This window comes from Gorilla gorilla, chromosome 8, assembly GCF_029281585.2.
Source record: "Gorilla gorilla gorilla isolate KB3781 chromosome 8, NHGRI_mGorGor1-v2.1_pri, whole genome shotgun sequence".
Lineage (NCBI taxonomy): Eukaryota > Metazoa > Chordata > Mammalia > Primates > Hominidae > Gorilla > Gorilla gorilla.
The window spans coordinates 96904597-96928619 of record NC_073232.2 but is presented as its reverse complement, the minus strand read 5'-3'; the positions used below and the strand labels follow the sequence as shown (position 1 = coordinate 96928619).

The 24023-nt window shown below is 46.6% G+C and overlaps 1 long non-coding RNA gene across 2 annotated transcripts; it reads left to right on the top strand.

The window, feature by feature from the left end:
- Window positions 1–1596: 1596 nt before the first annotated feature.
- On the top strand, window positions 1597–15815 carry LOC129525147 (uncharacterized). Of its 2 annotated transcripts, none has more exons than XR_010135115.1 (3): window positions 1597–1704; window positions 10868–11038; window positions 15353–15815. It is a non-coding gene; the product is annotated as an uncharacterized lncRNA (long non-coding RNA). The 2 variants fall into 2 exon arrangements; XR_008669246.2 differs by lacking the exon at window positions 1597–1704 and adding an exon at window positions 9760–9894.
- The last annotated feature ends 8208 nt before the right edge of the window (window positions 15816–24023 follow it).

Here is a 24023-nt window from a genome sequence, read left to right as displayed (position 1 = left end):
ACCTCTCACCATGATACATAAAGTGGGAAATTCCTCAAGCACAGGAAATATATCCAATGCTTCTGGATGGCCAAAGAGAATGAGAAATGTCTACTGTAGTTCACTCCTTTAACTGTCCAACACAGCACATGACCTTCTTCTATACTTAATCTTCCCAATCACACAACAATAACGGTCTCATCCGAAATAATAAAACTACCCCCAGAAAAATGTACTCATGTTCCCTAAAGCAATGCCTTATTGGGTATTTTACCCAGCTCCATATCTAGGCTTGCTGTGTAATGCCCAATCCTTTTCTAGTTCTATATATTGACATTCTGCATACAATGCCCCACATAAAATAACATCAAAAAGAAGATGGATAAAAAATATAATTAAAATATATTATCATATGTATGACACACCAAGGAAAAAATGCCTGTATTTAAACTTGCAAATAATAACATGCTTCTATCTAATGTAATGCAACTAGTACAAAGGTGTACTAACTAACACAAAGGTGTACAAACCCTCTCCCCAAAAAGGGAAGGCCCAGAGCCCATAAGTTCCTGTATCCATGTTTGAGTGATACTCATTCCTCATGTTAATTATAATTCTACTATGCTCTCCTGGGTAGCCAAAAGTTACAAGGTTAACTCCAACTAACATATATAATATCAACCAGTAGAGAGAGAAGAAAGGGGAAATTAATTAATATATAAAAATATATGCGTATCAAGGTGAGGAAGAATATGTATAGACATCACAATCCTCATTTCTTCAACTAGATATGAGGCCATATTTAGTGATTAAAATTTTCCACTACCCATCCCATAATCTTTTTGTCTTCACCAGCCTTTAGCTGACCATGGTTTTTTTTTTTCCTAGGTGTTTCCCAGGCCGGCTTAACTCTGTCCGGCAGTAATCAGCAAGTGTCAGAGAATGCTTGCTGGAAAAGAAGCCCGCAGTGTGAGGCTGAGCAGGTAGGATGTGGGAGTCCAGTGCCACCTGCTGCTGACAACTGTCCCATCCATACTCAGGCCTTCTCAAAGCCCAACCCCTTCTTTCCTACAAATACCCGGAGGGACCCCTAGAGTAGGATGAGGTCTGGCAACTGCATGCGATGGCTCTACAGATAAGAAAATGGGTCTGCCGGATTTGTTCCCAGAACCCAGAGCAATGCTTGACTCATAGTTAGAAGGCAAGGTGAGATTTGGGTCAAAATCATAGATCTGGAGCTGTACAAATCTAGATATGAAGACAATCTCTGATTCTTTGTGAGCTCTGTGATCTTGGCCAAACTTCTTAATGTCTCTGAGCCTTGGCTCTTTGTAAAATAGGACTTAAAATGGCATCTCCTTTATAGAGTTGCTCTCATGATTAAGTGAGATAATGCACACAAGTGTTCAGCATGGTTCTGGGTCTGGGATACAGTGAATGTTCAATATATGCAGTTAATATTATTTCTTTTTACTATTATGAGCACAAAGTAATTATTTTTTAATGAATAAGTTTACCTATATTCAGGGAACCTGGAGTCCCCAGCTCAGGTTGAGTGCCAGAGTCTGTCCCCAGCCTCTGATAATTTTGTTTTGCTCCTAAAAAGAGGTCTGGGGCTGAAGAGGGATCCTGCCCCATAGCCCTACCTATTGTCTTGGACCAAGGCTACCTCCTCTGAGCTTCTGCGTGTCCTGTTCTTGGCAGTGTTTGGGGTCTGCCTTAGAGGTAAGCATGCCTCTAGGAACAGAGAGCTACCACTGGCTCAATCATTAACCTGAACACCACCAATAGCTCAGGCTATTGGGCCCCACTTCCCACTCCCAGGTTTCCCTGCCCCAGCCCTGGCTGAGATGTAGATGTCAGACCAGATGCCACCTTCTGCCCCTGTTCTCTATGGACAGATGGCCACCCTCTCTAAAAGGGCTTTTCTTACCTCAGTATTACCTAGCATACCTGAGGGCTGGGCTATGGTAGGGAAGGAAATAGACTGATTGACTGAAAATCCGCTTGCTACAGCCAATTTGTAAATGATTGAGCTACCAAATTATTGAAAATTGATTTTTGTTTTAGTTTCAGTGTCACTTTCTTACAGGTATTTAACCACAAAGCAGCCTGCCCAGGCTTGAAATCCTTGTCTATTTCACGGTTCAAAGGCAGAGCACTTCTTAAGTGGACATCATTTAACTGTGAACAGTTGGACTTTCTCGTAGATTCAGCTTCCTATCTTCTTTACTTTTGGAGACATTTGCCTTACTCTTTGCTTAGCTTCTGAGTCTACTTCTACATGTATTTCTTGCTCTGACAGCAAACTGTCTGCGGCCACCCAGCCTACATATGGTTAAGGGTTGGACAGTGTTCAGGGAATTGGCCATTCAGTAATTTGATGATTCAGCAAATGGATTTTCAGCAAATTAACTCTTGGGGAGTTGGCTTTTGGCAAATTAGCCATTCAGTAAATTAGTTTTCATTGACTTGACCTAGATCCATAGGCAATCTAAGTTCCCAGGTAAAAGAATAGAATACTAACTGGTAGCAAAGAAAGAAAGAGTCACATATTTCTTGTACTCTAAAGGAATTAGGACTCACTAACTCCTAACCACTGTGTGTACCAGCAAGTGCATGCACACACACACACACACACACACACATGTGTGCGATCTTTTAACAAAACATGCAGTGGCCGCATTACAGCAGCCAGAGTCTGTCTGAAATGATCCAGAAGTCCACGAAGCAAAGGAGAGGGAATGAGGCCACTTGTTGCATTGCCACCTAGAAACAAGAGACTGTGGAAGCCTGAATCCACTCAAGAGCTGGTTGCTGGGGGGAAAAAAAACCTGATTGAGAATCAAATTCAGTGGCATCACCCTAGATGGCTGGGTCTAATGTTTACGATGTTTGCAAGCTGATATATGCTGAGCACTTTCCATGCACAAGCACCACCCTAAGTGCTTGCATCTTACCTTACCTGAAGGTAAGTACTATTATTATCATCCCCACAACACAGATGAGAAAACCAAAGAACAGAGAAGTGAAGCAACTGACTCAATGTCACACAGCTAATGCATGGTGGAACCAGCACTTAAATCTGAAGCTCAAGACATATTTGTTCTCTGATGGTAGTCAAAGCTTGGTCTCAGCTCAGATGGAGGGCTGAGAACCATGGCATCAGGGTCACAATCCAACAGTGTGGAACAAAGCCATAGCCCAGGAGTAGGAATAGGAGGCCAGAAGGGAAAACGAGGGGAGAGAACAGAAAATCAAAGTTACGGAGCTCCAGCTCTGTGCTAAAAATTGAGGTCACCACTTTCTTCCCATTAGTCCTAATACTTAGGCAAGATTCCTGTTGCAGAAAGGGGAAACCGAAGCCTAGAGTCAGGGCCCACAGCTAGAAAATGGTGGAGCCAGGTTTAGCATTCAAATAGGCTTGACTGTAAAGGCTACAGAAAGTGGGCTGAAATGTGGGGCTGCACAGACTGAGAAGAGAAGACAGGTGATGGGAAGATGAAGGTATTGGGCATTGAAGGTAAGCGAGGCCAGGCTCCCTGAGAAGGGTGACTTCTTTTCCCAGAAGCAACAAGGAGAAGTCAATCACTTGACCCTGGAAGTATTTCCCAAGGAGTAGCAGGATGTTCTAGAGAAAGCCCCAGCCATCTGGAGGATGCCAGGCACTTGCAGCCGTTTAGTAAACCCCCTCCCAGCTGTCAGACACAGCCCACTGAGGCATTTAATTTGGCAGAGCAAACATTGGTTATCAGTGAGAATGCTTATCAAATGTCAATTAGCATTCTGTCATAATTGATGTCTAATTAACATACCATCGTATGTTGTTGGGTGCCAATTAAATGCCTAAACAGTCCTTTCTATTTTATTGCATCAACAAGACAGTAATTGTACATTTCTCAGTTCAGTAACTTTGGAGTTAATTTTATTGTAAGCCTTTTGGAATGCAGAAACCCAGAGAGAATTCTCAGGCAGATATTTAATCGATGTGCTGCTTTGATATTGCTAAAGCTTACCTTATGTTCACTACTTTCCTGAGAAATCAAATTATTCATTTCTAGAAAGGTCAAACTCCACGAGGTGTCAGTGCCACGCTCAGGCAAACACGTATGACAGGAATGAGCTGGACAGGCTGGGGAGGGAAGGGACAGAAGCGTGGCCTCAGCTGTCCTCCCTCTCTGCCAGCCCAAGTGTCTCTGGGAAAGGGCTTGCTAAATGCCTGGGACTTACAGTTAGCAGAATATGGACTCCAAGGTACCCAGGGTGGGGATGTGTACGTGGCTGAGTCTCAGGTCCTGCATGCAGAGGACATAATAGGTATGTACATTTCTCAGTTCCATTTGGAGAGGGACCCTGGCACTCTGCCATCTGTACCCCATGGAAGAGGAACAATAACTCTGTGGGAATTGGAAGCAGAGCTCCCAAAAAGCTTAGCAGAGAGGAAATGGTTGAGGCGCATATCCTGAAGTCTAAGTGATAAGGCTTCAACCTTGGCCACAGAAAGGTGTACTACTTATTAATTGTCTCTCAGCTCCAAACTCACCCTTCTATCTCAGCTCAGTGACGCTGAGGCTAGGATGCTGCAAACCACGTTTCTGCTTTGCCGGCTGCTCCCTGTTGGACTTTACCAGTAGGGGGCACTTCAGGGAGACTGGGGAGCTGGAGGATGGAGCAGAACTTGCTCCTTCCCATTGGCTTCTGCTCCTATGAGCATCACCCTAGCAATGCCTCTTCGCCCCAGCAAAGGCAGTTCCTTCCTGTAGCAGCAGCTGGATTCATTCTGCAGTTTTTTTCATCCCATCTACCCTCCCACCCATTGCAGAAACCCAAGCACCAGCCATCACTCCCTACTCAATCTGAGTTCCAGTTCCAGGGGCTTTGCCCAAGCCTTGAGTTTTAATAATTCCATTCTCTTCCCTTATTCCTCCAGCCCTAGGTGTGAGTGCTGCTTCCTGCAGTCACCACGTCTGTGATAGTTTAGAGTCTTTTTTATGTCCTTTCAGTTATGGAGTTCACAACTTTATGCCTAGTAAACAATTCTTTATATTAAAATACTCTCTGCTCAAATAAGTGCTGTGGTTCTGTCTCCCAGGGGAACCCTGACTGATATGGAAGGAAGGACTAGAACCAGAAGGAGGCCTTGCAGAGGGCTACAGGAAACACACTTGTACCAAAAGGAGGAGAACAAACTAGGGGTGAGGGATGGAGGGAAGCGGAGGTGTGCAGGTGAGGAAGCCCACCTGCTTTGGGCACTGGGGGAGAGTTAGCCTGCAGGATCAGAACCCAGCTCTGCTTTGTGCTCTCTGTGAAACCTAGGGCAAGTTGTTCAGCCCCTCTCTGCCCACTTTCCTCATTTGTAGAATGGAGATGATACATAAATTTGCTACCTCATAAATTTGCTTTATGTATTTGATGATGGTTTCCATGAAAGCATCTGACCGAGTGCCTGGCAAAAAAAAATGCTCAGATGTTGCCTGTTGTCATGACCATCATGAGAGGCTGATGGGAAAAAGGAGGGTAGGAAAACGCACAGAAAGGGAAGTTGCTTGCTCACCTTGGACTCTCACTGGGAAGCATCATGGAGTCCCTTTATACACAGCTCCTCTGGAGAGCGGCGAGGTGATCCCACCAGCTGTAGCTGCTGAAGTTGCCAACAGGGACTTGTTTTATAAATGAGCCAAAGATGGCCTCTGTACATTAGCCCATGGATTGCTTATTTCTGCACTGCAGGCTGAGATCTGTTAGCTCAAAAGCCTGCCAGCACCCAGCTAAAATTTTTACACATCCAATTATTTTTAAAATAGCTCAAACAAGCAATTTTTTATCCATTTAGAGACTGCTAGCTTTGCAAACTCCCCCCATCTCACCCAACAGCTGTCACCTCTTGATAAGATAGGGTCTTGCAATTATAAGGCGCCAAACTGCTAAGGCCCTTCAGAGCTCCGAGCTCAGAGAATCCCCGCTTTGAGGCTGGATAATCATTTTCTACCCTTTTGAAACACCATGTTTACTATGAACTAAATTATTGCATTACTTGGGTATATTTCAGCAACTTAATATTGTCCACTGATATATCCACTTCTATACCAGTACCATATTCTTTCAATTATTGTCCCTTTATAATAGGTTTTAATATCTGAAGCAAGGTTTAATATCTGGAAATTTTTCCTATCAAGATTTCAGTGGCTATTCTTCTATGTTCATTATTTTAGATAAATTTTTTAAATGATTAGATTAAATGTTTTAAAAAGATGATATTTATCTCATAATATTTTACTTGAATGAATGCTATTTCTATATAAACTCAAAGAGAATTGCCACCTTGATAATGTCAATTGTTCTGGTCCCTTCATCCATTCCTTAGATAAATCACTATTGAGGCCGGGCACGGTGGCTCACGCCTGTAATCCCAGCACTTCGGGAGGCCAAGGCAGGTGGATCACCTGAAGTCAGGAGTTCAAGACCAGCCTGGCCAACATGGTGAAACCTCATCTCTACTAAAAATGCAAAAATTAGCTGGGCAGGTTGGCGGGCACCTGTAGTCCCAGCTACTTGGGAGGCTGAGGCAGGAGAATCGCTTGAACTCAGGGGGCGGAGGGTGCGGTGAGCTGAGAGAATGCCATTACACTCCAGCCTGGGCAACAGAGCAAGACTCCATCTCCAAAATAAATAAATAAATAAATCACTATTGAGGCCTCCTAAGCGCCAGGTACATTGTAGGTGCTGGGACACTGGGCAACGTCAGCTATGATTCCTGTCCTCTCAAAGCTTTGTGTAAACTGTATTTATTTAAAGAATCATTCACAGGCAGGTAAGAGTTGAATTCTCACCACAGCATGGCTGCAAGTGGTGCTTGGAAATTAAGGACGTGATGAGGCCTGGATTGGGCTCCACACTTCTCCCAGGCAGTGCTCGAAGGGGAGCTGTTAGCGTATGTTCCCTGCAGAGCACCCAGGGCTGCCTCGGCCAAGCGCATGTTCAAATGGAGACAGCCTGGGAGCCTGTTTAATGACTCAGAAAGGGAGCAAGATTTGGAGAAATTGGAAATTAAATGTCTAACTGAGTCCTGAGGATTGCGGCTAGTGGGCTCACCTTGGGAAAGGGATTGGGATCCCGGCATTTTGTATAAGTGACCAGATTTCTTACTGCCTTCCAGATATCTCAGGGTGGCCTCTTGAAGAACTGTTGGCAACAAAGTCAGCAAGGCTTAGAGACTCTTCATGGAGGGTGGAGCCCAGAAAGGGTCCACTGGACTCAGCAGCCCCCTCCCCATCGGCCATCTCCCTGCCCTGTCTGGCTGTCACTGCTCTCTGTCTGCTCAGACCTAGTGCCTAGTTCCCAGGCAGATCCATCTCCTAAACAGGCCTGTGCTCATGCAGGTCACCCCCAGGGGACAGTCAGAACAGCTTTGCAGGTTCCAGAGGGCTTGTCTTCTTCATTTCTCCCTTTTCCAGTAAAAATTTATCAACGGCTGGCCCCTTGTCTGGCACTGAGAAAGATGCAGGGATGTACTGATGGATAAGACAAGGTTGTGTATAACAAACAAAGGAGTTGGCTCCAGGACACAGAGAGACCAACAACCCGTTAATTAGGAAAACAAGCAATTTGTGGAAGAGAAAACTTGAATGACCAACAAGCATATGAAAAAAGGCTTGGCCCCATCAGTCATAGGGCAAATAAAAATGAACCAAAATATGACTTCATTTTCTTATAGTCAGACTGAACTTGGAGAAACCTCTAGTAAAGTTTATTCGTGTTTTGTTGTTGATTTTGAGACAGGGTCTCACTATGTTGCCCAGGCTGAAATGCAGTGGTGCAGTCATGGCTCACTGCAGTCTCAACCTCCTGGGCTCCAGAAATCCTCCCTGCTCTAATTCTTGAGTAGCTGGGAAGGCACTTGGGAAGGCACCTGGCCTTGACAATGTTTTTTAAAGCTGAGGATGCACACACCCTACGTAAAGCCAACAATTCCACTACTAGTGTACCTGCTGATAGATTCTTGCTTTGGCAACAGGAGATACAGGCAACAACATTCACTGCAGAAGGTTTACAATGTTGAAAAGTCAGAAACAAATGTACTCCCCAGGAGGGAAAAGGATAAGTAACCATGGTTTATTCTTACAATCAAAAGCACTCCACTGTGGTACAAATGAACAAAACATATTTACAAATTAACACGAATAATTCTCAAGAGTGTGAAATTGAATAGAGATTTAACTCAACTTCAGAAGCCTGGGAGTAGAGGGGAAGGGAATGGGAGTATTGGGGCTTTAGTTGTATTGTTTTAATATTTTATTTCTTCAAAGAGAGAGACAAAGGTAAAACAAATGTGGCAAGCTGTTATCATCTATTTAGATTTGGGTGGTGAACACATATTTAAATTTTTTGTTTTTTTTAATGTTTGAAAATGTTTCATAATAAAAAAAAACTGAAAAGAATATTTTGGCTGGGCACAGTGGCTCATCCCTGTAATCCCAACACTTTGAGAGGCCAAGGTGGGAGGATTGCTTGAGTCCAGGAGTTTGAGACTGGCCTGGGAAACATAGCAAGGCCCCACCTCTACAAAAATCCTTTTTTTTTTTTTTTTTTTGAGACATAGTCTTGCTCTGTCACCCAGGCTGGAGTGCAGTGGCATGATCTTGGTTCATTGTAACCTCTACCTCCTGGGTTCAAGCGATTATCTGCTTTAGACTCCTGAGTAGCTGGGACTACAGGTGCCCGCCACCATGCCCGGCTAATTTTTTTGTATTTTTTAGTAGAGCCAGGGTTTCACCATGTTGGCCAGGCTGGTCTTGAACTCCTGACCTCAGGCGATCCGCTCGCCTTGGCCTCCCAAAGTGCTGAGATTACAGACATGAGCCACCACGCCCAGCCAAAAATATTTTTTTTTAAAAGTAGCTGGGCGTGGTAGCATACCCCTGTAGTCCTAGCTACTCAAGAGGCTGAGGCAGGAGGATCACTTGAGCCCAGGAGGTCAAGGCTGCAGTAAGCCATGATCGCGCCACTGCACTCCCGCCTGGATGACAGATGAGATCCTGTCTCTAAAAAAAATAAAGAATACTTTAAAACACAGTCTTCCAGGAGCTCCTAGCCTCCTAGGGTCATGAGATAACAATGTGATAAAGAGTTTTACAGGGAGTCAGACCGTAGACAAATGCCTGGAAGAACTCGGGGAAAGCATCACAGAAGGGGTGAGACAATTTGGGTCCTGAGGGATGCATAGGAGTCTTTTGGTTGGAGAAGGAAAGTCTGGGCCCCTTGGGCAGATGCTCATGTAAAAGCACAAGGATGGAAAAGCACGCTGTTTGGGGGACCGGGATGGGTCGGAGAGGCAGCTGGGGTGGGAGGGTAGAGGCCTAACCAGGAAGGCTCTGGGCCACACTAAAGACCTCTTCCTATGGGACACGGAGAGGAGCAGTATGCGCAGTTTCTCTGTCCCTCGTTTCTCAGACAACAATGATTCAAGAAGGAAAACCAAACAAAAAAAAATGTGAGCCCAAAAGAAGCTGAGTATGATTCACTGGACTTCTGGCAATGGCTTACAAAAGACCATTGCCTGCAGACCACGTGACTCAGGTAGACTCCATGGCCCAGGCCTGGCCAGTCAGAGTATTGCTTCTCAACTGATGCAGTTTTAGAGATGAACACATGGCCCAATCTAAGTCACAGGTAGGGAGTGACACCTTTACTGGGTTTCCTAGAAAGGGACTCTCCCTCTCCCCCTAGAGCCTAACAGATTGTGACTGTCCTGCCAGGGGTAGGAGCCTGAGACCAGACCTGACATGGAGGAGACAGGAGCGTAAAGAAGGAAGGAAAGAAACAGCATCCGTACGGCTTCTGTCAAACCCAAGTCAGCCACACCTGAACTGCTCCCACCTAAGCAAGTTTGGATCTGGTTCTCCATCATCTACTTCAGTTAATCTCATGACTTTATCCCTTGTCCAGCTTAGAGTCAGTTTCCCTATCTTCAACTTTGGGCCCCTTAAAGTATGATCGGCCTCCTCCCAGGCTGATGACCTGAGCTTTCTATCTATCTCAAAGACCCTCCTTGGATAACCCTGGGAGGCTGGCCCGTAGACAGAGAGGGTCAAATGCCTGACAAGAGAAGGTGAGAGAGACGGCTTCAAAGATTGTGGGAGCAGGGCAAGGAGGGTTCAGAGAGGGGCACAAACACCCCCTTCTCCACAAAGCATACAAGTCACCCACCGTTTGTTCAGCCCACGTATTGAATGGGGCCTTCCACGGTGGCTGCATTGCAGCAGGCGTATTTAACATCGCCCTTGTCAATCTGTGACAGCCGTTTCTGCATTCTCTTCTCATTGCCATTAACATAGAAATAGCTCCATAATGACACCAGGCCTTCCCGAGCACTGCTCTCTGCTTATCTCATTATCAATGAAACTATCTTGTTATGTGGGTAAACTGGAAACAGGAACGTTCTGTATCAGATGTCACGGGGCAATTCTCCCTCATTATTTCATCACGCCGAGAGAAACTGGAGCAGCTGCTGAAATCTGCTCCTGTTTTTGAGCTTTAGGAGCAACATTTTAGAAGAGAAGCAGCTCAGATGTCAGCTGCAGTGAGTCCTAGGGGGTCTGTGAGGGGCATATTTCCTGACAACTCCCTGGTATTACTTGTCTTTGCACAAAGCAATGCCCCAGAAAGACACAGGGCAGTAAAGGCTGGGGAGGAGTGGAGAAGGGGAGGGGTCCAGGCCTGGCCAGAAATCCCCCCCAGTCAACCACTGGGTTCAGCTTTGCAGCAAGGGAGGCAGAGGGGGCCGCAGTAGCCAAAGCCCAGCTGTAACACCCCGTGACCTGCGGAGGGCTACTAATGGGTAAAAGTAGAGGCGGAGGCTTGCCAATCTGTCTGTTTGCTCCTTTTCCAGAGTTCTAATCGGGATTCTTCATGGAATACGACCTGTCCATCACAACTCAGCCCACTGTTCGTATAATGGCTTTTCCTGGCTGGTGGCTAATTGCTTTAGAATACCTGTGCTGGGCCCCCAGGTCACCATCCACTGTGTTTTATGGCTCTTGCAAAGGAAACCACTTATCAGGTGTGTAAACTCGAGGCAAATCAGGATCCTTAGAACATGCTGTTGTACTTGAGCTACAGGGAAGGAAAGCTATGATGCTTGGAAATACCAACGTAACTGTCAGTGGCGTCTTCCATGGCTTTGAATGAGACAAGACAGCTGCTCTAGCCCTACCCAACAGAGAAAAGGAAAGAAAATCACAATCTCTCTATGCGGTGTCAATTGTTCCATAAGTGGAGGCTACAAGATTTGGAGACAATTAATAAGAACACTGTTGTATCAAGTTGGGCCCCTCTATCAAGTCTTTGCAGAATTCCATCCCAGGGTGATGCTGGGTAGCAGCCTGGCCCCTCACCTTGTACTGGTGGTGAAGGGCATTTGCCTGAACTCTGACTGAAGATAGTGTCCTCCCCTGCCTGCACACATACACCACACACACACACACACACACACACACACAAGCATATACACCATACACACCATACAAGCTCTTAGGAAGACAGCTCTGTGGCTTGCACACTTTTCAAAATATCATTGTCTCAATGATATCATTTGTATCATGGAATTGGGCTATGAGTCATTCAGGCCTGACTGAGAAAAGGACATTGGTCAGTCAGCTTTGCTGGACAACCTCCACAAGCTCTCAGTGACATATGACAATAAGCACTAATTCCCATGCTTGTAAGCGTGGCCCACTGAAGACAACTGGATGCTTGTCAAGGCTGGGCTCAGCAGGGCGGCTCTGCTTCGGGCAGTGGGACTGCAGGGCTTGGCTTCCCACTGCAGGTTGGGCTCAGGCCTGCTCTATGTGTGCTTATTATGGGATCCAGGATGAAAGGGCAGCAGCTACCAGGAGGAAACGCTTCTCATTTAGGTTCAATCAGTGAAGTGCGGGAATGCAAAGCCAATCTCTCAAGCACATTGCAAAGCCTCTGCCTACCCTATGACTGCTAATATTCCATTAGCCAAAGTCATCTGCCCAAACCCAAAGTCAAGGACCTGGAAGCATGCTCTGCACAGCCTGAGGCCATGGTGAGGGTGAGTGTGGGATCCTATTCCCCCTATGCCCATCCAGATGTGCAGCCTGCCTGGGGGTGCTGAGCGGTGTTTGGGGACCATGGCCTGTGGGAAGGAGGCCAAGCCCTTCTGCCTGAGCAGGGACAGCAGAGATTCCGCGCTCTGTCGGCCAATGCCCAGCTAAAGACAGGAAATTCGAGGTGAGTGACACCCAGAGGTTCGGAGAGGAAATGACACCTGGAAAGCCTGGCCCTTAAGTCCAGCCTTTGCCCTGAGGGGTGGGAGCCCATAGGCCTTCCAGCTGGGTCCCCGCAGGAGAGGCCTGGAGAATGGAGGGGAGAGCACTTCGTAGTCATCTGGATCTGCCTGCAGCCCCGGTCACCTGGCTGAATCTGGGCAGGGCCGGGCCAGGCCCACCTTGGACAGGTGCCCTGCACCACGTGGACAGGACCGAGGCTCGGGAATCCTTGCTTCCCACGGCAACTTTTCCCTCTGGAAAACGGGAGAGACAGAAACGTGTTGCACGGAAGCACCGGGAACGCGGCGCGCCCACGCTTCTGGCCCTGGCTGGGGGCGCCGTCGGGAGACCCATCCCTCATTCCGAGGGAGCCCCCCAGGACCCCCCCCCCCCCCGCGCCCTCCCTCTCCCCCTGCGCTTGAGAAGGACTTGGTGCCTCCAGGTCGCGGGAATCTTCATCACCTCTGCAGCACTGGAGGAGGGCGCCGTTTCCACCCCTCACCATGGGCTGTAGCCGCAGGCCAGGACGCTCAGCTGGCCCCGCTGGGGCGTCCTGGCAGACAAACTCGTCAAGAGGATCTCCAAGCGCAGCGAAGTTGCCCCTCAGATGATCAGGCAGGGTCGGGGGACCCGGCCCTGGGATCCCGCGGCCCGTTAGCTAGCCTGACTCAGCCCCGGTGAGGCGGATCCGGAGCGGGAGCCTCATCCGGAGCGGGAGCCGCGCGCACTCGTGTGGCCATGCCTGGGAACGCAGGTCCGGGAAATGGGCCGCCGGGAGCTCAGGATCAGCTGCCAAGACCCCAGGGAAAGAAACATCATCTGGAGGCAGGAGGCGAAGGGAGGGAGGCCCCGGGAGCCCCTTGACAGGCCTCATTCACGCTCTGCATGTTGGAAGGCCCTTGACAGAACTGAATCTTTTATGACGGCCAGTGATGCATCCCCTTTGAAAGGAGGGCTGCCAGGTAGCACAGCCCTGCATCCTGTTCCCCAAGTTTCCCTTTCCCCTGGGGACTCACTGAGCACCTAGTCACCCCACGGCTTTGCTCTCCCTTGGGAGCTCTAGCCTGAGTCCGGTGCGAGGCTCCTCCAAGGCTGCCCTGAAGATTTGGAGGCAGCCTAAGAGACATAGCCCAGGGTAACAGGAAACAAGACAGTAACAGACAACTAAGTCCTGTGGAATCCATTCATTCCACAGGAGGTGGGGCGTGACCACCATGAGCTAGCCACCCTGGAAGGCTCTGAAGCTGTGTCCTTTGCACGCTACAGGAGGCTTTTGAATTCGACCACCAAAATTCAGACTTACCAAAGGGCAAACCCCACAGTGAGTCCTCTGCTCAGCAGGGGGCTTCTGGGTTCCTTCCCTGCTTTAAGCCCAGAAAGAGACCTCACATACTTCTGGCTCCCCAGCCGTATGCACCTCTGACGTGAGAACTCACATTTAATGGGGAGTTACTGTGTGGGAGGCACACACTCCCCTCTGATCATTTGGGTGGGCACTGATCCTACCCAGTTTCATTCAAGAATTGGAGTGTGACTGATGTGGTTTGGCCATGTCACCACCCAAATTTCATCCTGAATTCTCAGTTATTGTGGGAGAGACCTGGTGGGAGGTAATTGAATCATGGGGGCAGGTCTTTCCCGTGCTGTTCTTGTGATAGTGAATAAGTCTCATGAGACCTGATGGTTTTAAAAACAGAGTCTCCCTGCACAAGCTCTCTTCTCTTGTCTGCCACCATGTGAGACCTGCCTTTCACCTCCTGCCATGATTGTGAGGCCTCCCCAGCCATGTGGAACTGTAAATCCATTAAATCTCTTTCTTTTGTAAATTGCCCAGTCTCAGGTATCTCTTTATCAGCAGCATGAAAACGGACTCATACAGTGACCTTAGATGTGCTAAGAGTAAACTGGAAATTTTGAAGAAGTTCATCCAGGCAGATTGCCTTCACATTTTGGCCAGCTGCCTGGGAGCTTGATGCCATCTTTTGGATTTAGCCCAAGATTCTCAAACTTGTGATCAGTTATACTCCAAGGAATCCATAAAGGAATTTTGCTTTATTTAGTCATTTCATGGAGCATGGTGCACTGGGATATGTTGACAGTCATTTGATGTGATTGTGAGTTTGTTATTGATATAATTAGTGCAGCCAGAGAAAAGCAGCTAAAACTTCTGGGAAATTGACTCGTAATATTGTAACACATAATACAGGGGAAAAAGCAGAACCACAATAACGATTGGGGACTTGTGGTTCCCGTGTGCTTGAAGATGTGTGTGCTTGGGATTTTGATAATTTACAAAGCTTTATGCCCTCATCTCTCTGCTTTCCAGCCTTTTTAAGATCTGAAAGGAAATTTGCAAATTGGCTTCTGAAAGCTATAACTGATACATCAGCAAATCAGAGCTGGCCTTGGCGAGTGAAGTCCAAATCCTGGGGCCCAGACCTGGACCCCAGTGATGGAAGGAGCACTGTATACCTGGAGACCAAAGAATCCTTTTCAAAAGAGACACCCACTTCAGGTGCAGGGGTGGCTCATTCTACTTCTGAGAAACAAACTTGCCTTCCCCCTGCCCCTCCTTTCCCATTGTTGACAACACCCCCACCCCAATCCCTGGCCTGCTGACACAGAGAACGTGTCCCAACTGGCAGAGCAAAGTTGTTTGGAGCCACTGAACACTTTAGCCAAATTCTTCAACTCTAAGCTAGCCTGCATCTAGAAGACAAAGACAACTGTTCTCCCACAATAACACAAAAGGTTCTTAGGGTTTTGGGGCATTACCCGTGGTGACCAGAGTGCCTAGTCCACCTCTCTGGAGCCAGGAAGAGAGAGAAATACTCTCTCTAGAGTATTTCTTCTATCTCTAGACGTGAAAGAAATACAGTGCCAGCCACATACGCAATTTTAAATTTTTTAAAAGTCCCATTTTATAATGTGAAAAGAAATAAGTAAAATTAATTTTAATAACTTATTTTTTATTAATCCAGCATGAAATAGTTTATTTCAAGATGTAATGAGTATAACAATTATTAATGAGATATTTTACCTTTTTTATATGAAATCTGCTGTGGATTTTATATTTCCAGGGCATCTCAGTTCAGACCAGCTGCAATTTAAGTGCTCAGGAGCCACATGTAACCTGTGACTGCCTTATTGGACAGCGCAGGTCTAGAGTACATCTCTGGAGCTCATGGAACAACAGAGCACCGTCACTGCCACCACCCAAAGTCCAAACCAAGGGGCCAGGCCCTCAGCGCTGCCTTCGAAACATAACTGAACCAAAACTACCACAAATGTGGGTGGTGCCTGGGCCCGAAAGACCTAGTGGATAGCATTTGCTGAAGCCTTCATAGAGCATTCTCATCCCAGGTATGACTGCTTGGGGAAAGGCTGAGCCAGGGCCCCCTATATAAACAAGCATACTTGTTCCATTGGGACCCTTGGTTGGCTTTTCCAGGTAAATGAATGTCCACAGGAGGGCACCTACAACATCTTTAGTGCCATTGTTGTTGAATTAAAAATGAAGTCCAAGGCTGGTCTTGTGATGGATTAATCGACTTTTTATTGTGCAATAAGCAATGGAACACACGTTTCCTTCTTAGCCTTGGCTGCCAGGAAACTCAGAGCCAAGTAGGCTCTCAGTTAAAAACTATTGCCTCAGCTATTCCTCCATTATGATATGGTTGTTTTCCTTTCACTTTTATTTTAATACTTTGAGGATTTGACAGGGTTTCCATCTTCTGAAACTTTAAGCAACTGTAAATCATTTTTAGAAATGGGCGGGGTACGTATAAGGAAGGTTTCAGATTTTACCACTAGATGGCAGCATTGTACAATAGACTACCGCCTTCAGCCTCCCGCCGGCCCTCCCCACTATCGCTCCGGCCTATTCCATTCCTTTAACAGCTCTATGACTTTGGGCCATTGACCTTTAACACTCTGAGCCTCTCCTCTGTTTTATCATGTGAAAAAAGGAAATGCTATTGTGAAAACGAACTGAGATGAAATATAGCTGGAGATGTAGTAGTAGCCTTGTGATTAAGTGCATGGATTCTGATGCAGATGACCTGGTTTCAAATTCTATTTCTCCATTTAATAGCTGTAAGTGCAGGCAAGGTATCTAACTTCAAGCCTTAGCTTCTCCTCTGTAAAATAGTGAGGCTAGTGCCTGCTTCTTAGGAATGTTGCAAGAATTTGAGGGCAGGGTATAAAGCGCTTAGAACAATGCCTGGCCACACAGAACATCAAGGGTTAGAAGCTACCATCATTATCATCATCAACACATAAAGCACCCAGCACAGCACATGGACTCACGCTTCTAGACCCCAGTGTGACACTCTTGTGCCTGTTGGTCTACGAGATGTGGGAAATGAGGCCTCCGCATGGGCTCTTCTTTGTGCCAAGGTGGGAGAACTGACTTCTGGCCCTGCTGCTCTTTGGGGTCAGAAACTGGATGAGGAGGGAGGGATGTGGTAGGTGCACTGGGAAGAAAGATGTCTCGGAGCAGCTTGTGCTGTGGGGAAGGCTTGCGGGAAGTGGGCTGGAGAGGTGAACAAATCTCTTTACGAATGTCATTGTGCAGTGTATTTGGATCCCGTCACCATTTTTGACAAAGCAAGTAAAGAGTTGACACTATTGTGAACTTTTGGCTCCCGGACTGTGTTTTAGTTTTTCCACTGCACCCTCCGTCAACACTAAACAAGAGTGGTCCTTCATTTATAATGGTTGCATTTATAAAGCACTCAACAAACATTAACTATTATTGTTGAGTGTCAGAGAACACTCAATAAACATCATGTATTATTATGCGACCAGGCTTCTGCATTCCACACCCACGTGGGTGTATAACGCTGGGTTTTCTCCAGCGCAGTCTCCACCTGCAGGACCATAGAAACCCCCAAACTCCCTGTTGTTTCCTTTGAAACTCGCTGTATTTTCTGTTTCCAAGAACAAAAATGATTTTGTTGAATTTAATTTTCAAGTTTATATTACAGCAAAAGAAACTCAGATTTGGAAAACAAAATTAAAATTATAGTATTGAATATTCTTTCTTTAAACTCCACCCCCTCAGATATTCTAATTAACCCTCTGAAGGCAGCTTAACCTTCCCTGAAGCTCCTTGGTTCCATGAGAAGTGATTCCCCCTCAACCTCCCTCTCTAAATCTCTTCCTGTGTTAAAAAATCAATATTAGACATGAGGCCTTGCCTCAGTTTGGGGAGCATATATCTAAACACCACAGGCCCTACAGTCTGGCATACTCAGCTTCCCAAACCCTCTGTGCTATATTCCTAAGATTCCCACTGCTTCACTCACTGATAAGGAATAATGTAAGACTAACTTTATTAAAACAATTTGGGGTCACCATGTGGTGCCCAGACAGTCATCTCTTGCTACACAGTGTGTTTGGAGGAATAAGGTAGGAATCAGATGCAAAATCTTCAGTGGGGCTCTCAGAACTAGGGATCCCAAATTAGAGGGTCCAGAGACCTGGGGCCATGCCCCATGGCCACATGGGCCTGTGATGGACATCTGACAGTGAGCACAGGCTTTGCCTTCCCACCCCCCCAAAGTTGGAAGGCAGCGGTGGCTCATTGCTGCTATCCTCCTGGGCCACCAAAGGTCACAGCATAGGTCTATGGCCACAGGGAGTCAATCTCTCTTGGGGGTTCCCGCTTCAGCAGCATCAGCCTTGAGAGAAAAGGGGGCTGTGCAATCAGGCAAGTACAAGGTGGGGAACAAAGGCATCCACACTGGGAAAGGAAAAGTAATACTGTCTACTGTAGATGACAAGCTCCTGTGTGCAGAAGATCCCAAGGAACCCATAAAAGCACTATCAGAACTAATACAAAGATCTATTAGTCTGCTTTAATCCTGCTGATAGAGATATACCAAAGACTGGGTAATTCATAAAGGAAAAGAAGTTTAATGGACTCACAGTTTCATGTGGCTGGGGTGGCCTCACAATCATGGTGGAAGATGAAAGGCATTTCTTCTTTTTTTTTTTTTTTTGAGACAGAGTCTCGCTCTGTCGCCCAGGCTGGAGTGCAGTGGCGTGATCTCGGCTCACTGCAAGCTCCGCCTCCCAGGTTCACGCCATTCTCCTGCCTCAGCCTCCTGAGTAGCTGGGACTACAGGCGCCCGCCACAGGGCCCGGCTAATTTTTTTTGTATTTTTAGTAGAGACGGGGTTTCATCGTGGTCTCGATCTCCTGACCTCGTGATCCACCCGCCTCGGCCTCCCAAAGTGCTGGGATTACAGGCGTGAGCCACCGCGCCCGGCCAATTATTTTTATTTTAGAAGTTATGGAACTGAGTTTTAGAAAGATTGTTGTTTTAGTGAACTAAAGATTAAGAATTCTAAATCTTATATACTAAAAATTGTTCTTGAAGAAGTTTCCAAATGTTTGTGCTCCCTTTTTATGGGAGCTCTGTTTTCACCCTATTAAATCTTGCAACTGCACGCTGTTTTGGTCCATGTTTGTTACAGCTCGAGCTGAGCTTTCGCTTGCCATCCACAACTGCCATTTGCCGCCATTGCAGACCCGCCGCTGACTTCCACCCCTCTGGATCTGGCAGGGTGTCCGCTGTGCTCCTGATCCAGTGAGGCACCCATTGCTGCTCCCAATTGGGCTAAAGACTTGCCATTGTTCCTGCATGGCTAAGTGCCTGGGTTTGTCCTAATCGAGCTGAACACTAGTCGCTGGATGCCACAGTTCTCTTCCATGACCCATGGCTTCTAATAGAGCTATAACATTCACCGCATGGCCCAAGATTCCATTCCTTGGAATCCGTGAGGCCAAGAACACCAGGTCAGAGAATAAGAGGCTTGCTGCCATCTTGGAAGTGGCCTGCCACCATCTTGGGAGCTCTGGGAGCAAGGTCCCCCCCCAGTAACATTTTGACAACCATGTAAGGACCTCCAAAGCGGTGAGTAACATTGGACCACTTTCACTTGCTATTCTGTACTATCCTTCCTTAGAACTGGAGGAAAATACCAGGCACCCGTCAGCCAGTTAAAAACAATTAGCGTGGCTGTGGGACTTAAGACTCAGGTGTGAGGCTGTCTGGGGAAGGGCTTTCTAACAACCCCCAACCCTTCTGGGTTGGGAGTGTTGGTCTGACTAGAACCAGCTTCCACTTTCAATTTTCCTGGGGAAGCCAAGGGCCGACTAGAGGCAGAAAGCTGTCGTTCTGAACTCCCGGCATTAACCAGTTGAGATCATGGCGCAGCCAGAAGTCTCTATTCAACAGTCGCCCATGTGTGCACCCCTACCTTTCCTTCTGACCCATACCTCCTGGGTCCCAACCACAACTTTCTTGAAAGTGTAGCCCCAAAATTCTCCTTACCTCTGAATCTACTTCCTCCAATCCCTGCCTCCTAGGTAATAATGGTTCAGACTTTCATTTCCTCTAGCAAGTTGTATTTCCAAACGGATCTAAGGAAGCTCTACTCTGCGCCCTTGCCCCTACCTTTCCTTCTGACCCATACCTCCTGGGTCCCAACCACAACTTTCTTGAAAGTGTAGCCCCAAAATTCTCCTTACCTCTGAATCTACTTCCTCCAATCCCCGCCTCCTAGGTAATAATGGTTCAGACTTTCATTTCCTCTAGCAAGTTGTATTTCCAAACGGATCTAAGGAAGCTCTACTCTGCGTCCTTGCCCCTACCTTTCCTTCTGACCCATACCTCCTGGGTCCCAACCACAACTTTCTTGAAAGTGTAGCCCCAAAATTCTCCTTACCTCTGAATCTACTTCCTCCAATCCCTGCCTCCTAGGTACTAATGGTTCAGACTTTCATTTCCTCTAGCAAGTTGTATTTCCAAAGGGATCTAAGGAAGCTCTACTCTGCATCCATAGGCCCCTAGGCTATGAACCCAGAGAGTCTTGTCCCTGGTGTCCCTCCCAATTTAGGCATACAGCTCTCAACATAGGCAGTTATATGGGACCTGTTCCCCACCACCCTTGCCAGGCCCCCATGTTTGTAAAGGGCTAGGAGAAAAGAGAGAGAGAGAGAGACAGAGGGGAGAGAGAGAGAGACAAGGAGGGAGTCAAAGAGAGAAAGAAAGAGAAAGATAGAAGTAGTAAAGAAAAAAGTGTGCCCTATTCCTTTAAAAGCCAGGGTAAATTTAAAACTTATAATTGATAATTGAAGGTCTTCTACATGACCCTATAATACTCCAATACTACCTTGTTGTCAGTGAAAACAAGGGCAAGCCTGAAAACACTGAGACCACTGACAACCCGTAGCCTTCCTATCAAAAATCCTTAACCCAGTAACCCATGGATGACCCAAATGCATTCAGTCTGTAGCAGCAACCACTTTGCTTACAGAAGAAAGTAGAAAAATAACTTTTAGAGGAAACCTCATTGTGAGCACACCTCACCAGTTCAGAATTATCCTTAGTCAAAAAAGCAAAAAGGTAGCTTACTAACTCAAATCTTAAAGTATGAGGTTATTCTGTTAGAAAAAGGTGATTTAACATTAACCACTGAAAATTCCCTTAACCCAGCAGGTTTCCTAACAGGAGATTTAAATATTAGTTACTATACAAAGGTCTGACCAGACCTAGGAGGAACTCCCTTCAGGACAAGGATAGATGGTTCCTCCCAGGTGATTGAGAAAAAAAACCACAATGGATATTCAGTAATTGATAGGGAGACTCTTGTGGAAGCAGAGTTAGGAGAATTGCCTAATAATTGGTCTCCTCAAATGTTAGAGCTGTTTGCACTCAGCCAAGTCTTAAAGTACCTACAGAATCAAAAAATTCTATCTCAATCCTGACTCAAAAGGTTACCTACACCCTCTCTGAAATGAATTTGCACAAGAACTGTTGTTTATGGGAATGCATCCTGATGGGGCAACTGGGTTGTTATGAAATACTCAGGAACCCAGCCCTGCTCTAGGACTCATCCCTGAGCACAAAGGCAATGTTGGGCACGCTGGTAAAGGACCATTCGAATCCAGCAGCCAAGACCCCTTTCTTTGTGGTCAAGAAATGTGGGAAAAAGGATGCAGGACTGCTACATTGGTGAGCGTAACTAATCTGATAAGCAGAGGTCCATGGGTGATTATGCACCCTGGAAAGGAATAAGCATTAGGACCATAGAGGACGCTCTAGGACTAATGCTCATCAGGAAATGACTAGGGGTGCTGGCCTCCCAAGGTTGTTTTTTTTTTTAAATGGGAAACATTCCCCCCAAGGCAAAAACTACCGTAAGATGTATTCTGGAGAATTCAGCCTGGTCAGAGTGTATGTACCTTTTTCCCTGTCAGACTTGAAGCAAATTAAAATAGACCCAGGTAAATTCTCAGATAACTCTGATGGCTATATTGATGTTTTATAATGGTTAGGACAATCATCCTTTAATCTGACATGGAGAGATATAATGTTACTGCTAGATCAGACACTAACCCCAAATGAGAGAAGTGCCGCCATAACTGCAGCCTGAGAGTTCAGCGATCTCTGGTATCTCAGTCAGGTCAATGATAGAATGACAACAGAGGAAAGAGAACAATTCCCCACAGGCCAGCAGGCAGTTCCCAGTGTAGACCCTCACTGGGATGCAGAATCAGAACATGGAGATTGGTGCTGCAGACATTTACTAACTTGCGTGCTAGAAGGACTAAAGAAAACTAAGAAGCAGCCTATAAATTATTCAATGATGTCCACTATAACACAGGGAAAGGAAGAAAATCCTACTGCCTTTCTGGAGAGACTAAGAGATGCATTGAGGAAGCATACCTCTTTGTCACCTGACTCTATTGAAGGCCAACTAATCTTAAAGGATAAATTTATCATTCAGTCAGCTGCAGACATTTAAAAAAAAACTTCAAAAGTCTACCTTAGGCCTGGAGCAAAACTTAGCAACCCTATTGAACTTGGCAACCTCGGTTTTTTATAATAGAGATCAGGAGGAACAGGTGGAACTGGACAAACGAGATAAGAAAAAGGCCACCGCTTTAGTCATGGCCCTCAGGCAAGCAGACTTTGGAGGCTCTGGAACACAGAAAGTCTGGGCAAATCGAATGCCTAACAGGGCTTGCTTCCAGTGCGGTCTACAAGGACACTAAAAAAGATTGTCTGAATAGACATAAGCCGCCCCCTCATCCATGCCCCTTATGTCAAGGGAATCACTGGAAGGCCCACTGCCCCAGGGGACAAAGGTCCTCTGAGTCAGAAGCCACTAACCAGATGATCCAGCAGCAGGACTGAGGGTGCCGGGGGCAAGTGCCAGCCCATGCCATCACCCTCACAGAGCCACCGGGTATGCTTGACCATTAAGGGCCAGGAGGTTAACCGTCTCCTGGACACTGGCGCGGCCTTCTCAGTCTTTCTCTTCTGTCCTGGACAACTGTCCTCCAGATCTGTCACTATCCGAGGGTTCCTAGGACAGGCAGTCACTAGATACTTCTCCCAGCCACTAAGTTGTGACTGGGGAACTTTACTCTTTTCACATGCCTTTCTAATTATGCCTGAAAGCCCCACTCCTTTGTTAGGGAGAGACATCCTAGCAAAAGCAGGGGCCATTATACACTAGAATTAGGAGAAGGAAAAATGGTAAATATATATACAGACTCTAAGTATGCTTACCTAGTCCTCCATGCCCACACAGCAATATGGAGAGAAAGGGAATTCCTAACTTCCAAGGGAATACCTATCAAACATCAGGAAGCCATTAGGAGATTATTATTGGCTGTACAGAAACCTAAAGAGGTGGCAGTCTTACACTACCAGGGTCATCGGAAAGGAAAGGGAAATAGAAGGGAACCGCCAAGCGGACATTGAAGCCAAAGGAGCCTCAAGGTGGGACCCTCCATTAGAAATGCTTATAGAAGGACCATTAGTATGGGGTAATCCCCTCTGGGAAACCAAGCCCCAGTACTCAGCAGAAGAAATAGAATGGGGAACCTCACAAGGACATAGTTTCCTCCCCTTAGGATGGCTAGCCACCGAAAAGGAAAAAATACTTTTGCCTATAGTTAACCAATGGAAATTACTTAAAGTCCTTCACCAAACCTTTCACTTAGGCATTGATAGCCCCCACCAGAGGGCCAAATCATTATTTACTGGACCAGGCCTTTTCAAAACTATCAAGTAGACAGTCAGGGCCTGTGAAGCATGCCAAAGAAATAATCCCCTGCACTTCAGGCCATACACTTCAATCCCTGTATCTTTAACCTCCTTGTTAAGTTTGTCTCTTCCAGAATGGAAGCTGTAAAACTATAAATGGTTCTTCAAATGGAACCCCAGATGCAGTCCATAACTAAGATCTACTGCAGACCCCTGGACTGGCCTTCTAGCCCATGCTCCAATGTTAATGACATTGAAGGCACCCCTCCCAAGGAAATCTCAACTGCACAACTCCTACTATGCCCCAATTCAGCAGGAAGCAGTTAGAGTGGTCGTCGGCCAACCTCCCCAACAGCACTTGGGTTTTCTTGTTGAGAGGGCGTACTGAGAGACAGGACTAGCTGGATTTCCTAGGCCAACTAAGAATCCCTAAGCCTAGCTGGGAAGGTGACTGCATCCATCTTTAAACAAAGGGCTTGCAACTTAATTCACACTTGACCAATCATGTAGTAAAGAGAGCTCACTAAAATGCTGATTAGGCAAAAACAGAAGGTAAAGAAATAGCCAATCATCTATCGCCTCAGAGCACAGCGGGAGGGACAATGATCGGGATATAAACCCAGGCATTCGAGCTGGCAACGGCTACCCCATTTGGGTCCCCTCCCTTTGTATGGGAGCTCTGT